Raw genomic sequence first — 5,805 nt, 5'->3', positions numbered from 1 at the left:
GTTCAAGAGATTTTCTTGCCTCAGCCTCCTGAGTGGCTGGGATTACAGGTGCCTGCCACCATGCCGAACTAATTTTTGTATTTTTAGTAGAGACAGGGTTTCACCATGTTGACCAGGCTGGTCTTGAACCCCTGACCTCAGGTGATCCACCTGCTTCGGCCTCCCAAAGTGCTAAGATTACAGTTGTGAGCCACCGCACCCGACCAACACATCTTTCAAATGACACCTTTCCTTTTGATGTTTAGTGCTCTGATACATCAGGTCTCAAACTTGTTCTTAGTTTCAATTAGGGTGGGACTTTCTCCTTCAGAGCATGAACCCTATGTGGTATTATGTTTTACTACTTCCAGTACCCTGCAGAAGTCTCTTCTGTCTTCACAATTCCTGCCTCACATTTCAAATAAATGGAACTATATAGCATGTGGTCTTTTGTGACAAATTCTTTCACTTAGCATAATTTCTTTGAGATTCATCGATGTTGTAGCACATATCAGTACTTCATTCCTTTTTATGGGCAAATAATATTCTATTTAATGGAATAAATGTGGTGTATTTATACCAAATATTCCATTTAATAAATGGAAATATTTACTATTCCACTTATTAAATATTCCATTTATTAAATGGAATATTTGGTATAAATACACCACATTTTGTTTATTCATTCATTAGTAGATGGGCATGTAGATTTGTTTCCATTTTTTCCCAAAATAGTTGGATTATTTCACATTCTCACCAACAATGTATAAGGGTTCCCATTTCTCCACATTCTCAGCAACATTGGTTACTGTCTTTTTTGGGGGAAGAAAATCGTTTTATTCTAATTAATACACAAACAAACAAAAAAGCACAGCAGCTGGTTTAAGGAGGCCACACAAACATTTGCCAAGTCCCCAACTAGATATCATCTTTTTAAAAAAATTTTTTTTAAATAAAAAAAAGAATTTTTTTTTTTTTTAATATAAATGGGGTTTTACCATGTTGGCCAGGCTTATCTTGAACTCCTGACCACAGGCAATCCACCCACCTCAACTTCCCAAAGTGCTGGGATTACAGGTGTGAACCACCACGCCCAGCCTTCAATACCATCTTAATGAAATTCTACCAAGTAGGAACACCCTCTTCCACTGCATTCTGAAGCAAGAATTCTGAAGCAAGAATGACAGAGGATTGGTTTAAGTGATGGTTTTACACTTTTAACCTTCACTATCAATTATATTGTTAGGCTAAATTAACTTAGTCTTGAGAGCCGATTTTCCATTTCTTCGGTTTGAACTCCTTGATTAGATAAATCCATTTGCAAGTCTGCACTGTTTCAGCACCTCATGGAAACCCTCACAGAACTTGATGTCTCCCTGATTCTGGGCACATTCCAAAAACCATTTTATTTCATGCAAGCCAGTCTACTGCTGCTGTGCCGGCTGAGTTCCCTGGGGCTCCTGGTAAGTGATGTCAGCCCCTGTAGGCTCAGCATTGTTTACTCCACTGAAGCCCCAATTGATGGCATGACCCAGTGTGTGCCCCATAGCAGAGCCCACAGCCATGCCAGCTGCAGAGATTGTCACCTGGGCCATCAGACCTGGCTGCCGAGGAGGGCAGCAGCAGGAGAGCCAACTGCAGAGGGTGGAGCTGCTGCTGGTGGCTGAGGTGCTGGTGCTGACCTGGGTGTAGCTCTTATTTGAGGTGCTAAACTGGCCAGAAAGGCCACATGGGAGGTGCAGCTTTGACTTCCACGTGGCATTGCAAATGTGCAGCAGCTCAGCCTCGAGACTTGTGAAATTGTATCTTTTTTTTTTTTTTTAGATGGAGTTCTGCTCTTGTTGCCCAGGCTGGAGTGCAATGGCACGATCTTGGCTCACTGCAACCTCCATCTCCCAGGTTCAAGCAATTCTCCTGCCTCAGCCTCTCAAGTAGCTAGTATTACAGGTATGCGCCACCACGCTTAGTTAATTTTGTATTTTTAGTAGAGATAGGGTTTCTCCCATGTTGGTGAGGCTGGTCGCAAACTTCTGACCTCAGGTGATCCACCTGCCTCAGCCTCCCAAATTGCTGGGATTACAGGCATGAGCCTCCATGCCTGGCCGTGAAACTCTATCTTTTAAAAATTATAGCCATTCTTCTGCATGTAAAGTGATATCTCATGGTTTTGGTTTGCATTTCTTTAGCGATTAGTGATGTTGAACATCTTTATTTTATTTATTTTTCAGACGGAGTTTTGCTCTGTCACCCAGGCTGGAGTGCAATTGTGCAATCTTTGCTCACTGCAACCTCTGCCTCCCAGGTTCAAGAGATTCTCCTGCTTTGTCCTCCCAAGTAGCTGGGATTGCAGGCACCCACCACCATCCCTGGCTAATTTTTATAGTTCTTAGTAGAGACAGGGTTTCGCCATGTTAGCCAGGCTGGTCTTGACCTCCTGACCTCAGGTGATCCGCCTGCATTGGCCTCCCAAAGTACTGGGATTACAGGCATGAGCTACTGTGCCTGGCCTTATTTTTTGTTTTTATATAGAGATAGGGTCTCACTATGTTGCCCAGGCTGATCATGAACTCCACGGCTCAAGAGATCCTCCCACCTTGGCAGTCCAAAGTGCTGGGATTACAGGTGTGAGCCACCACACCTGGCCTTGAACATCTTTAAATGTCTTTATCGGCCATTCGTATGTCTTCTTTGAAGAAATGTCTACTTAAGTCTTTTGCCCCCTCCCCACGTTTTTTTGAGTTGGAGTCTTGCTATGTCACCCAGGATGGAGTGCAATGGTGCAATCTCGGCTCCCTACAACCGCTGCCTCCCAAGTTCAAGCAATTCTCCTGCCTCAGCCTCCCAAGTAGCTGGGATTACAGTCGCCCACACCCGGCTAATTTTTGTATTTTTAGTAGCGATGGGGTTTCACCATGTTGGCCAGGCTGGTCTCTTCGGCCAGGCTAGTCTCGAACTCCTGACCTCGTGATCCTCCCGCCTTGGCCTCCCAAAGTGTTGGGATTACAGGTGTGAGCCACTGCGCCTGGCCTTTTTGCCCTCTTTTAAAAATTGGGCTATTAAAAAAAAATTGTTGAATGTTAAGATCAAACATTCTGGATACAAGTCCCTTGTTAGATATATGGTTTGCAAATATTTTCTCCCATGCCGTAGGTTGTCTTTCTGCTTTCTTCATGGTGACTTATGTTGCTTAAAAATTTTAAATTTTGATAAAGCCCAATTTATCTATTTTTTTCTTTTGTCACTTGTGTTTTTGATGCTGTATCTAAGAAACCATTGCTTATCCCAGGATAACAAAGATTTACTTCTATAATACTTCTACAATTTATTTATTTTTTCTTTTTTCAGAAGCAGGTAGCTTCATATAACTTATGTTTGAATGCTAATTTTGTATGCAGCAATTTGCTAAACACTCTAATTAATTATAATAATTTACTGTACTTTTTTTTCTTCTTTTTTTTTTGAGATGGAGTTTTGCTCTTGTTGCCCAGGCTAGAGTGCACTGGTAAAATATCAGCTCACTGCAATCTTTGCCTCTTGGGTTCAAGCAATTCTCCTGTCTCAGCCTCCCAAGTAGCTGGGATAACTGGCACCCACCACCACCCCTGGCTAATTTTTTTGTATTTAGTACAGAAGGAGTTTCACCATGTTGGTCAGGCTGGTCTTGAACTCCTGACCTCAAGTGATTTGCCCACCTCTGCCTCCCAAAGTGCTGGGATCATAGGCATGAACCACCTCCCACAGCCCTAATCTTTAATTTTTTTATCTTTAATTTTTTTTTAACTTCTAATGGCTGCTTTCTGTTCAGTAAAATATTAAATAGAAATAGTGATAATGGATACCATTGTCTCATTCCTGATAAATAAGGGAAGGCTTTCAAAATTTATTCTTTAAGTTTGATGCTTGCTTTAGGTTTCTTTTAAGATTAAGTAAATTCCATTTTTGCTATTTTATAAGATTAAATAAATTCTACTTTATTACTACTCACAGTTATAATTTTTTCAGACAGAGTCTTGCCCTGTTGCCCAGGCTGGAGTGCAGTGGTACAAACAGGCTCATTGCAGCCTCCACCTCCTCCTGGGCTCAAGTGATCCACCTCCCATCTCTCACCTCAGCCTACCAGGTAGGTGGGACCACAGGCATGTACCACCATACCTGGCTAATTTATGTATTTTTAGTAGACATGGGGTTTTGTGGGTCAAGATGGCCAGGGGGACACCTATGTTAATTCTAGCTAAATAATTATAAGCTTGCTTGGCTCAGAGTACACTGAGGTTTGTACACTGAACTTAAACTATATTATTGGTGCAGTTAATTAGAAATCAAGCGGCAACAGGAGGCCTAAGGTAAAGACCACCCGAGAGCGCAGTCACACCGGGGAATGCCTCGGGGTGGTTGCAGAGCAGGCACTACTGCTCTGGTCACATGAATGCCTTCTCAACATGGAGACTGCATGAGGGCCTCGTAAAGAGGACTTGTGCAAAGACCTCTGACATGGGAGGCGACCTCTGCTCACACGATCCAGGAGGGTCTTTGCAGATGGGAGCTGGCAAGGAGGAGAAAAGCCTTGCAGGGCAGAGATCACGGAACGCCTCAGGCTCTGCCTAGGTTCTCAGAATATGGAGTGATTTTTTTTTTTTTAGGTGCTTTACGGCAAAAACCGGAAAGCCTGCTAGACAAATTCTAAAAGAGCTGTAACACTTATGGAGTGATTTTAATTGCTCTCTGTCCACAATGCTTGGGAGATAAAAACCCCTTAATGCATTGGGTGTGGTGAGACCCCCAGGTTCCTCATCCGCTATACTTCTGATGCAGCCGCACCCTAACGACAATCGGTGATAAAATCAGAGCACTAGTTTAGCATGTCTTAGAAGGATCTCAAGTGCTCTCCGCCCGGCTATCTTACCTACCCCTTCACCCTCCCCTTCCACACCCATAAAATCAACGGTATTATGCACAGAATCAAAGTGTTTGGAGCCCAGACCTCGGGGCAGCGCGTTTCCCATGCTCGCATTGGTCCCCTGGACTCATGTTGTAAATTCTACTCTTGTGTCTCTGTCACCCAGGCTGGATGGAGTGCAGTGGCGCGATCTCGGCTCACTGCAACCTCCGCCTCCCGGGTTCAAGCGATTCTCCTGCCTCAGCCTCCTGAGTAGCTGGGATTACAGGCGTGTGCCACCACGGCCAGCTAATTTTTGTATTTTTACTAGAGATGGGGTTTCACCATGTTGTTCAGGCTGATCTTGAACTCCTGACCTCGTGATCTGCCCACCTCGGCCTCCCAAAGTGCTGGGATTACAGGGGTGAGACACTGCACCCTGCCAGGGATAGCTTTTAACCTTAAGGTGTTTGACCTTTCCAAAGAGGTATGTGAGAAGCTGAGCTGCTCATTGGTTGGTTTATGGGGCTGGGGGCAAAAGGTGGAATCTAAGGTGAACTGTTCCCTGCTTTGGGTTTGGAAACTAGATAGCTACACCCCAGGAGTAAGGATGAACCAGGAGTAAATTAGCCTTCATGAACTCTATAGATCATATTTATCATTTGAATGGCCCACAAATTATCAAGGTTGAAACTTGGAATAAGGTAATCCCTTACTCTTCCCATACTATTAGTGCCCCAGGCACTTGGCAAGGAACAAAAATATCCTTTCTGGGAAAATATAGTATTATTCCAAATCTCAAATTATTTCTACAAATAAATCTTCAGGGCCCGGCACAGTGGCTCACACCTGTAATCCCAGCACTTTGGGAGGCCAAGGCGGGTGGATCACCTGAGATCAGGAGTTTGAGACCAGCCTGGCCAACATGGTGAAACCCTGTCTCTACTAAA

At 43.9% G+C, this 5,805-nt stretch overlaps 1 non-coding gene and 1 pseudogene across 1 annotated transcript; both read right to left on the bottom strand.

Annotated features, from left to right (window-relative positions):
* Window positions 1–1,236: 1,236 nt before the first annotated feature.
* Window positions 1,237–1,741, bottom strand: LOC108281852 (annotated as a pseudogene).
* A 2,876-nt stretch (window positions 1,742–4,617) lies between these two features.
* Window positions 4,618–4,679, bottom strand: LOC119466835. Its single transcript, XR_005195322.1, has one exon. It is a non-coding gene; the product is annotated as a U7 small nuclear RNA (small nuclear RNA).
* Window positions 4,680–5,805: the final 1,126 nt, after the last annotated feature.

Source organism: Cebus imitator, unplaced genomic scaffold (genome assembly GCF_001604975.1).
Source record: "Cebus imitator isolate Cc_AM_T3 unplaced genomic scaffold, Cebus_imitator-1.0 Scaffold232, whole genome shotgun sequence".
In the NCBI taxonomy this organism is placed as follows: Eukaryota; Metazoa; Chordata; class Mammalia; order Primates; family Cebidae; genus Cebus; species Cebus imitator.
Note: the sequence above shows the minus strand (reverse complement) of the source record. Positions and strands in the feature narration are given on the sequence as shown.